Genomic DNA, 11,921 nt, shown 5'->3' with positions numbered 1-11,921 from the left:
AGAACCTTATATTAATATTATATTAATATAATATTATATTAATATAATATTATATTAATATAATATTATATTAATATAATATTATATTAATATAATATTATATTAATATAATATTACATTAATATAATATTATATTAATATAATATTATATTAATATAATATTATATTAATGTAATATTTATTAATATAATATTATATTAATATAATATAATATTACAATAATATAATATTATATTAATATAACATTATATTATATAAATATAATATTAATATAATGTTATATTAATATAATATAACATTATATTAATATAATATAACATTATATTGACATAATATTATATTATATTAATATAAATTTATATTAATATAATATTATATTAATACAATATTATATTAATATAATATTATATTAATATAATATTATATTATATTTGTATAATATAATATTATAGTAATATAATATAATAGTAAATATATAATATAATATTAATATAATATAATATTATATTTGTATAATATAATATTATAGTAAAATAATATAATATTATATTAATATAATATTATAATATATTAATATAATATTATATTACCAATGAAGCACAGCACGTGACTCATTGTTAATAAAAGGTTGCTAATAAATGATGACTTTTGAATCAATTTTAAATTGTCAAACAAGATAAATTACAAAGTGTTTTATTTTTTTCTTGCGATAACATTAATTTTGTATTAAATGTGCAAATCTTCATGCAATCACAAAATTCTGTACATTCATGTAATTAGATGACTAAAATGTAGGCCAAAATGAGGCTTGAATCTATAGCTTTGAGCTTATTAGGCTGATGCTTCTGCCAACTGAGCTGATCAGCCATCTTCTCAAACCTTATAATAATTTTGCCAATCAGAGGATAAAGATTGCTTTTTTGACAAAAAAATACCAACAGATGGATGGGCAGCGGCCAATAATAGCACAAAATATAAATAATATAATGCATTTCATGATATATAATATTAAGATCGTGATGCATTAGAACTAGGATGCAATGCACTACGCAGTAACTTTGCAGTGCATTACAAATGTCTAATGCTCATTAGATATTTGTCACTACTGCAACTGAGCTCCTACTGCAAATTGCCCGCTAGGATCTATTGCACATTTACTTACATGACGCTTGACCTGAAACCCAGCGATTCAGGCATACTATAAATGTGCATTCTTCAAAACTTAAAGCTGCATGCATACAACAAATGTGCATTAGTATGAAATTAATACTGCAGATCAATTGAGACTGAAGGCTTCTAAAGCATTTGTATTGCATTTGTATTGCATTTGTATTGCATTTGCATTGTAAAAAAAATTGCCATGTTCATGAACTTGTGCTTCAAATCCCATGTCATTTCAAAATGACGAGGCAGACGTTATCACCATTCCAATCAATGAAATTGGGGTCTTTGTACTGCATTTCAATTAACATTATATATTAAAACTGTAATAGATTTTCATTTCAACCATATAGGCTACAACATGCTGATTATAATCAATTTGCTTGCTCATTCCCGCTCTAGTCTGAACAGCATCACATCTTGCAATCGTGTTGCATTCACGCCGAAGTCTACTCAATATTTGGTTCTGTAATTACTTTTTCCGGAAATATGTTGTGCATGACGTATGTACAGCATATTGCATCCCTTCCTGTCGCATCTAGCTCTAAGAAATTCGCACTAGCAACACTCCCACAGCATCCAGCTCTGCACGCTGTGCAGTAGTAATACCGCCACTATACTAATATAGTTAGTGCGCATTACAACACAGTTGTATTGCATGTATACTGCATATTGTCGACTAGTAAAGGTATGCATTACAATAATACTGCATGGCTGTGACACACGTACCCTTGTTACTGCACTGTTAATGCCACTACATACATGTAGGTATCCCGGCAAAAATTTGCTGTGGCCGCAATGCGTTTTACATCTGGGTATCAGTGAGTACTTATAAATGTGCAGCTAAAACTTTTTGTAGTGTTCACAACCCTGTATAATATTTAAAATATATAATATGTAATGAAATATAATAATTCATAAAGTTGAGAGTTATGTTGTGTTATAAAAAGTTTCCATCTTGTTTCAGTTGCTTCAGAAAGAAGAACATAACAAAGTCGCTAATATCAGTTTTTTGTCAGGGGAGACAAATGACAAGATAGTAAAAGGGGAGACAAATGACAAGATAGTAAAAGGGGAGACAAATGACAAGATAGTAAAAGGAGAGACAAATGACAAGATAGTAAAAGGGGAGACAAATGACAAGATAGTAAAAGGGGAGACAAATGACAAGATAGTAAAAGGAGAGACAAATGACAAGATAGTAAAAGGGGAGACAAATGACAAGATAGTAAAAGGGGAGACAAATGACAAGATAGTAAAAGGGGAGAAAAATGACTAAAATTCAGAAGTCAGGAACCTTTTTGACTGAGAGAGCCACAAAACCCACATGTTTCAAAATTTAATACTAGGAGAGACATATGTAAAATTTAATACTAGGAGAGACATATGTAAAATTTAATACTAGGAGAGACATATGTAAAATTTAATACTAGGAGGGACATATGTAAAATTTAAATCTCAAAAACATAAAATGGAAAAGGAAGACTAACAAATTTAATGAGTTAGCAAATTTTTGAGCAATTTTAGAGTATAAATGGATTTATTTTGAGCAACATCGTTATAACAAAGAGATTATGAAAAGTACTTTTTACTATTAATGCGACATCTATTGCTGCATGCTATTGCTGATAGCTTTGTAGTCCGGTTGATACGTGGTGAGGTTCAGTTTTATGCAGGCATTTAGGCTTCCATCTGTTAAACGTGACCGCAGGTTCGTCTTTATATTCTTCATGTGTGAGGATGATTGCTCGCATTCATATGTAGAGCCAAACATGGTCCAAATGTACAACGGAGTACAGAAAGCACTAGAAACTCTTTCCTGCGCGCGCCATATCAAAAAGTTGCAAATGAAAATATATTTTTATTAAATGAACATTAATTTTTATTTTCTTTATTGTTACTGTAAGTTTAGCATTATTCGTATTATTATGCTAATTAAATTAACAGCAAAATTATGGATTATTTTTCCCTCTGATTTATTGAAGAGGCAGATGAAATCATCAATAAGCCCCACATGGCTCGAGAGCCATACGTACTTCTCGACTAAATAGTGAAAAGCACTCCACAATTTTCTGCAGAACTTTGAAAGTTGCACAGACTGATTAATACAGCTGCTTATGAGTTGTTCATAAGGCCTGTTTATAGCCTATAATCAACGGCTACAGATAAATGGGCGGTTCTAATATACGCGCATTGCTAATCAGGAGTGGTCCGGTGAAACACTGCTAATCAAACAACTCAGGCACTTTCCTTTTCATACGTAATGCTGTGTGTTTATAACAAAGAGTTGTAGCTGTGCGTAATATTTCATCTCTCCATTTCTTTGTATCACCACCTGAGCTTAGCCCTTCATAGCGGCTCATAGAGGCGGATTAGCTCTGCTTGCCTTCCTGACTAGCTCGCCTCAGACAAGGTACATCTATGCATAACTCAGATCAAGGCTATTTACAATCTTTTAAACATTAACTTTACACAAAACTTCATTAGATTTTATTAGAAAGTATCGATATTTTTTCTATCATTTGCAATTATTTGTGATGTTTGAGGTGATCAGACTGCCAGGATGCTTCAAGAATAAAATCGATGAAACTTGATCGTGATTGAAAAGCTCAGAAGAAAAATGACGACAAAAATTGTTATCATTTCGACAGTTGATATCGTCTGTCGCATTCAGTTGAAGCGTTACGTGTCTCTATTCTGTTGGTCTCTTTACAACTTTAGATGTCATAATTGCACTTTCGTTTGATATGAGCATTTTAATCTTGATAAAGTTTTATCAATTTTAATCTTGAAACATCCTGGCAGTCAGATCACCTCAAACATCAAAAATAATTGCAAACGATAAAAGTACCAATACTTTCTGATAACATATACTAAAAGTTTTGTACAAGTTTTTTAAAGAAAGAGGTTATGCTAACTAGTGAGCAGATTATAATAATTATAATAGGCGCGAGCACTAGATAGAAGCTGTTTCTGTACAATTTGAATAAATTTCTGTAAAATAGCAAAGAGCTTAAGGCCGTTCCTCCTGCTGGAATACAAGTAATGAAAGTTACTGTGCTATGAATCAACCAATTAGATGTGAGCAAAAAACAGAAACTGCTGCTTTGATATATTCTAGCGTTTCCTGTTATGTTCATTTTGCTCGGCTGTCATATGCTTTCATTCGACAGATTATCGTGTTGTATGTTTGATAGACATGGATAAAGTTAGTAGTTAGTATGAAAACTTTTATTTTGGTATGGTTGTATTTAGTGGATAAAAATGGTTGATAATTGCATTTATCAGGTAAAAAGTTGTTTATATTCAGCAGGTGAAAGGCTATTAAAAAACTAGTTTCAAGCAGTTGAGATGTTAGCACCGGGGCAAAACTTGCATTGTATAAACTTGTATAAATTGTTGTCAGTCTGTAAAAGCAGCAGATGCAATGCATATCTCACTCCCTTCTGACAACTCGACTGCTGCCTGCAAATAGGCATACAATTGTTGGTTATACTAACTTAACATGTATGACTTTCAGAAGGTAATTTAATCATTGCAACAATGAGACTGACATTTGATTCCTGATGCGGTTTTCATATACTTTAGCTTTGCTTCACACCTAACCTCTCTACATACATACATACATAGCTTACATACATATGTATATCATACATACATACATACATTTGTACATATGTACATACGTACATTTGTACATACATACGTACATACATACATACGTATATACATAGATACGTACATACGTACATACATACATACATACATAGCCTACATGCATGTACATATCTTACATACATATGGACATATGTACATATGGACGTATGTACATATGTACATACGTACATACATACCTAGCATACGTACATAGCTTACATACATATACATTCACTCATACACACATATACATACAGACACATACATACATACCTATAAACATACACATACACACACACCCACACACATTCATACATACACACATACATACACACATACACACATACATACATACATACATACACACACACATACATACATGCACATACATACACATACATACACATACACACATACATACATACATACACACACATACATACATACATACATACATACATACATACATACATTCTTGTTAAACCTTTAGTATTAATAATACAACTTCACAAACATAACTCATAGCCATGGTTTGGCCTGAACCCCTATTTTGGTAAGCTGAAAAGCTCAGCAGCGTGTCTCTACTGTGTTCAAGTCATTAGCGAGAGAGTGCAACTCATCAATAAACTGACAGCATACAGCTCAACAATAAATCTTGTACTATCGGTTGACAAGTTAATTACACTTATTATGTTCAGCGAGGTGGTTGGATGTAATAAGGAAATTACGTCTACTCTATGCGAGTCTATCAACTATTTTAAGATACTTGTATGGATATATCTGGATATATATATATATAAATATTGATCTATATATAGGCCTATGGATAATTATGTGAACGTATCGTGATATAAACATAAATGGATATACATGTACATGGATAAATATGAATATATATGGAGATATCTGGATATATATGCATATATCCAGATACATCCACATATACATCAATATATATATATATATATATATATATATATATATATATATATATATATATATATATATATATATATATATATATTAACTAAAAGCAAGTGCAAAAGCATATAAAAAGAGAACTCTACACTAAAAACCCAAAAGATTATTAGTGGAGTATGAAATATTTGAAAAATTATTGCAAAAAAAGTAAACTTTTAGTATTTGCATTACAAATTTGTTTCGTGCGAAGCACTCCTCAGACACTGAGGAGTCTGAGGAGTGCTTCGCACGAAACAAATTTGTAACGCAAATACTAAAAGTTTACTTTTTTCGCAATAATTTTTCAAATATATATATATATGGGTCTTTCCATAGAACTCGCCCACATGTGTGCGATTAAACAAATCAAATATTCCATGGTTAAATTATCACAAAGTAAAAACAGTCTCATAATGGATCAGTATTTACTTGGATAGCACCAATCCAAACATCAATTGACACAAAGTACGACTTCCAGCGACCAGCACTTAATGATATAAAAGCATTATTATGTGGTGTCCCCGACAGTTTTTGTTGCAAAAAGTGTGACATGAAAGAATTGGAGTCTGAAATTTTATTAATAATCTGAAAAATTTGGTAAATATATTAACCAAAAGATAGAAACACACTATATGTATGCTGAAGGTTAACATTAATTCAAATTATTGACTTATTGTTTGCAATTGGCAATGGTACCAATGTAAAAGGGACAACCCATCACCTGGTGTCCCTGTTACATCGGCAACCTATATAAGGATATCTAACCTAAATAACTGGCATCAAAAGATGTATGGTGTATGAAACATGTATGATCACTGTTATTGTATGTTGGAATTAATATTACTTCAAATTAATGACATAGTGTTATCATTTGGTAATATTACTAATGTAACCGGGAACTGGTGTCCCCTTGTGTCTCTGTTACATCGGCAACCTATATGTATGGTATGACAGGCAATTGTTTTATGTAAAGTAGCCTGTATTGTTTTGATTATGATTGGATTTGAGTTTATTTTCATCATAAAAACAGATGCACACAGAGACATAAACTAAATAAATATACATATATGAATAAGCAATCATAATACAATAGGGAGTGATGAAGGCCCACGTGCATGGTAGCAGAGCTAATCAAGGTGCAGGGCCCGACTTGTTTTCACTTCATAGTTAACTGTTCTTATGGTATTGTAACCTGATTACCAAAGTATTAAAGTAGGTGAAAGATGATTAAGCTTGTGTCTTTTTGTTTAATAAAAAGTTTGAATAAAGTTGACTGCATATTATGTAGTTTTTGATCACCGAGTGGACATACCCTGTGGCGTTACTCTTATTACGCTTTATTTTCTGTCTGTAACTTTTGTGGTATTTACAACTTTGTTGATGAGTAATTGTAAACATGGTAATTAGATTTGTCAGAGCTATTTTTGATAAATGATGTATTCACCTAAAGGTATGATATGGGTGTCCCCTGTTACATCAGCAACCTGTCCCTAACCTGTTGTAGTAACACCAATATACTGCGAAATTTACCAACAACACAGCAAAAAACTGTTTTGTTTACAAAATTTGAATAGTTACGCTTCCTAAAAGTAATGCTAATGTGATATCGGGTGATATATATATATATATCTATATACTAGCTGTGCCACCCGCTGTTGCCCGTGTAATAGAAGAGTATTTAGACAGAAAATTGATTTGTATTTAACATATAACAACATTTGCCATTCTAACTTTCAAACTACATATCATGAGAAAAGTTTTTTGTCTTATAAACAATGAGAATTAGTGAGAGTTTTGCTATTAGCAAGTTTAATAATGTGAGCAACAGCTTCTCGGGACGTCATGCTATGACCCGTGTCATACGCATAGCAGTTAGGTTTTGCTCTGATATAGTGCCTTATATTGGCAGGCCAGCAATTCGACTTCTGTAGTCTTGTGGTGAAGGTGTCAGACTGGTGAACGGCTTGGGTCTGAGATCAAGTCCTCTTCGGTACAGAATATTAATTCAAGATTTTAAGATCTATTGTCGGATTTCTGATGAACACACGGACACACGGACACGCGACGGACTTTGAGAAATATATATATATAGATATAAGATATATATATCACCTGATATGAGCAGACATATTTCTGTGTACATAGACCTACATCACATAGGCGTGTGCAAAGTTGTTTATGTCTATGTGCAAGATCTTCCATGTTTATGCACATTCTCTCTTATGTTTATGTTCGTAGATGTCTATGTTTATGACATGATCCTCTATACCTGTAATAATTTTATTCTGGCATTATTATGCGAACTACAAAACATATAGAAATAGTCAATCGATTCCATTTTGATTGACCAGACACGTGAAGGCATATAACTTAGATATTGCATTCTCAACATACACAGACTCCATAGTAGCTAGCCATTTATTCTCCGCGGTAAGAAATAAGTAATGCAACTCATTATCACTTGCAGGTTGTTTGCGCTGATATGCTGTCTACAGGAAAACTCCGGTGCTGTCAGGTATGTCAACCTATTTGGACTGGCTTATTTAATAATTATCATTTACTTCTGTTTATCTTATTATAAAAGAAAGTTCTTTTGGTCAATGTCACAACCTGCTGACAAATGTCAATACGCTTTATGCTACAAAAAGTAGACTGAAACATTGAAACTGTGGGAATATCTGGAGGCCAGCTGGTTTGACATTTGTCTACAACAAACCTTTGGCTGGGCTAATGACTACTATTGATTCTATGCCCGTCCAATCATTAAAGTTGCAGTTGGTTTCATATCTGTGCGTTGAATAGGAAAGCCTTTGAGATTAAGGTGACAGGTGCTGAAAGTGTCCCTAAGGCTACTCTAGCCAAGTGTAATAACCTATATTTGGTGTTAGTCTTGTTTAGCTGCATTGACATGCCAAATGACAGCTTTAGAGTAAATAGGTGACACCTTTTAGCAAGTCACTACAGTTGAGTCATACGCATTGTTTATTTATCAGAAAGTGTCAAATGTCTTTACAGTCACCACTGGTGGTCTTTTTGGAAGTTTTTTTGGAAATTAGACCCAAATTTGTTGTTCTCCCATTAGACCACAGCCGTTTATTATTTATAGTATTTTCTCTTTATAGTATTTTAATTAATTAAAGTTCTCTTCTTCTGCACTATTGCACTACCTCTACATAACATAATAATAAATACATCATTGGCAACATTATATCCCGCTTGATTTCCTGATTATAGTCTTTGGGATATGATTACTGCCCTATTGAACAGTTCTAGTAACTAAATATGTGTTGGATTGAAAAGGAAAAACTTAACTGTTGGCTATAGAATTACCTGCAATGCATTGAAATTCTTATGAGCAAAACACTCGCTATTGAGGTGTGTGGTGTCATGCCTTTTACGCCTTCACGGTCTAACAATAAACCATTGACACAGCTGTTAGCATGCTATGTGTTTATAAAAATAGTTCTGCAGCGTATTGATTCTAGAAGGGAGAGATTTGATACTCTGTTCGTTCATAGAGCACGCTCTTTGGCACGCCTGCCTCTTCATTTCTGTTTACTCATGCCAAATTTTCCGTATCGCTTGCAGTTCATTTGTAGGCCATGATAGCAGATTACGGAGAGGTGTCTTTTGGGAATTCAGGATGCGGCTTTGTTGTTCTTTAGGGGTAATGCTTATTACAAAAGACCGTGAGGAAAATGGTGATGCTAGAGTTGAATTAAAAACATACACTCTATCAAGGCTCTACTAGGAACTTAGCCCATTAGACAGAAAAACCATAAAAGTGCCCAGCCTTGGCCAAGTTGTTTTGCTTTTTCTCACACCAAAAGGAAAGGTGGGAACCCAGTTTTAATGAGAGTAGTAATAGGCTAGGTATGCTGACATGCTGACTATATTTTCGATAGTAAGGGGTTGATTTGGTGTTTACTATTAGCAATGGAGTGCATAGTTGTTGCTTCTAAAAGTAACGTAAGAAAAAGAGTTGGGTATCTGGAAAGACTATCGTAATTAATTTAGGTTTACTGGCTATTCAAATGTAGTCAGCGTTTTCGAACATAAGTCAGCAGCTCTAAATTGCTCCTGTATTTCTGATTTCTTTTATAATAAGGTTACCATGACAACATGACAATAAGCAAATCAAATAAACTATGACAATGCAACATTCAATCGATTAGGTGACAGCTTTGACTTGTTGTTTGTAAGTTGCCTTGGCGATTGCACAAAAACATTTGATTAGCTAGTCATTTTAATTAATTGTAATTAATTAATTTAAGTAGTTCATGTTCCACTGATGATTCTTATTGACCTACAGAAACATTAAGTAAAGAAACAGCATCCTGTTTTAAAAACAAGACAACCTCTAGCAATAATATTCAACCATTTGATTTAGTTAATACAGCAGTACATTTCACTAAAAAGTGTAAGAGTAGATAATTCCATATTGAGTTCTAAAGCAGCAGATTTCCGTAGATAAGCGAGGCCTACATGAGAACTGGTGAAAAGGTTTCACAGTTATACGATACTCTAGCCTTTGATAAAGCTAGGTAAAGAAGGCCTCAAACTTTGCAATAGAATCTTGCTCTGAGATTTATTTTCTGAAATAATAATGTGGCACAGTAGAACAAAGCAATGCTGTAAACCAATATACAGCATTGAAGTATTGAGCAATACAGCCAGCCTATTATAGAGTACTGCAGGTAGGGAAGGGTCAGTGAGATTGCCTTATAGAAAAAATAATTATTCAATTACTTCAAATCATTACAATTTTGCATTAGCATTTCTACTACCCTATCAGTCTGGTGCGCTGTAAGAGATCACCAGGTGTAATAACTTTGTGTACAATTATTCTGGAATATCTGGAGGTAGTTGATCGTTGTAGTTGTTAAAGTGTTGGTCCACCATGCTGAAGGACATGAGTTCGAACCTCATGTGATGCAATATTTTTTTCCAACCTCCACTGGATGATGAGCTGCTCCGATGGACGGACAATGCTTTTATTAAAGGAAATAGAGGCTTGGTACATTTAGCAATTTAAGAATGTATGCCATTTCTGCAACCACTTGTATATTTTCAAATCTCAAGCTATTGGACACAGGCACTCTGGACCTCTAGGCCCCCTTTAGGCAATCTTGACCTCTAGGCTACCGCAGCTCGCTAATCCAGCTGAGCTCAATAGTGACTAATAGGTAATCTCTCTTCAAACACTTCATCATCTGATTTGCTTTTAACGCTAAAATCTGCTAAGACCCAAAGTTGTCTATTTAGAGAATAGACTATAGTTGACCCAGAGTGAGACAATTAATAGAACCATAAAGTGACACTCATGTGAAAAGATAACTCTTAAAATAATTTTGATAATTAAAGTTCTATACTCTAGAGCAACGAGAGTTGATGTCAAATGTTAAAATGATAACAGTATTTCTATATATATCAGTAACGATGCTTCCTGAAGGTATTACAGTGGTCTCCTGAAGGTATCATAGCAGTTTCCTGAAGATAGTACAGTGATTTCATGAAGGTATTACAGTGGTTTCCTGAAGGTATTGCAATGATCTTTTGAAAGTATTACAGCCATTTCCTGAAGGTAACACAGTGGTTTTTTGAACGTATTAAAGCAGTTTTCTGAAGGTATTGCAGTGTTTTTTGAAGGTATTACAGTGGTTTCTTGAAGGTATCACAGTGGTTTCCTGAAGGTATTACAGTGGTTTCTTGAAGGTATCACAGTGGTTTCCTGAAGGTATTACAGTGGTTTCTTGAAGGTATCACAGTGGTTTCCTGAAGGTATTACAGTGGTTTCTTGAAGGTATCACAGTGGTTTCCTGAAGGTATCACAGTGGTTTCCTGAAGGTATCACAGTGGTTTCTTGAAAGCATTCCAGTGGTTTCTTGAAGGTATCATAGTGGTTTCTTGAAAGCATTCCAGTGGTCTTCAAAAGGCATTTTATCACTGAAAGGCAAAACAAGTATAGCGCTAGGCAAAATGTAGCCATGAGTAAAGGAAGGCATTCAATCGTGATGATGCAATGTAGAAGAAATATAGAAGTACACAGTTGGCAGCGAAGAGTCATTATATTCTATTAGTGTTTAGTAAGCTAATCCAGTGGTGGAAAGGTTGTATACCGGTAACCTGCTCTTTTTGTTATC

The sequence above is a fragment of the Watersipora subatra genome, chromosome 9, assembly GCF_963576615.1.
Source record: "Watersipora subatra chromosome 9, tzWatSuba1.1, whole genome shotgun sequence".
Classification (NCBI taxonomy): domain Eukaryota; kingdom Metazoa; phylum Bryozoa; class Gymnolaemata; order Cheilostomatida; family Watersiporidae; genus Watersipora; species Watersipora subatra.
Note: the sequence above shows the minus strand (reverse complement) of the source record.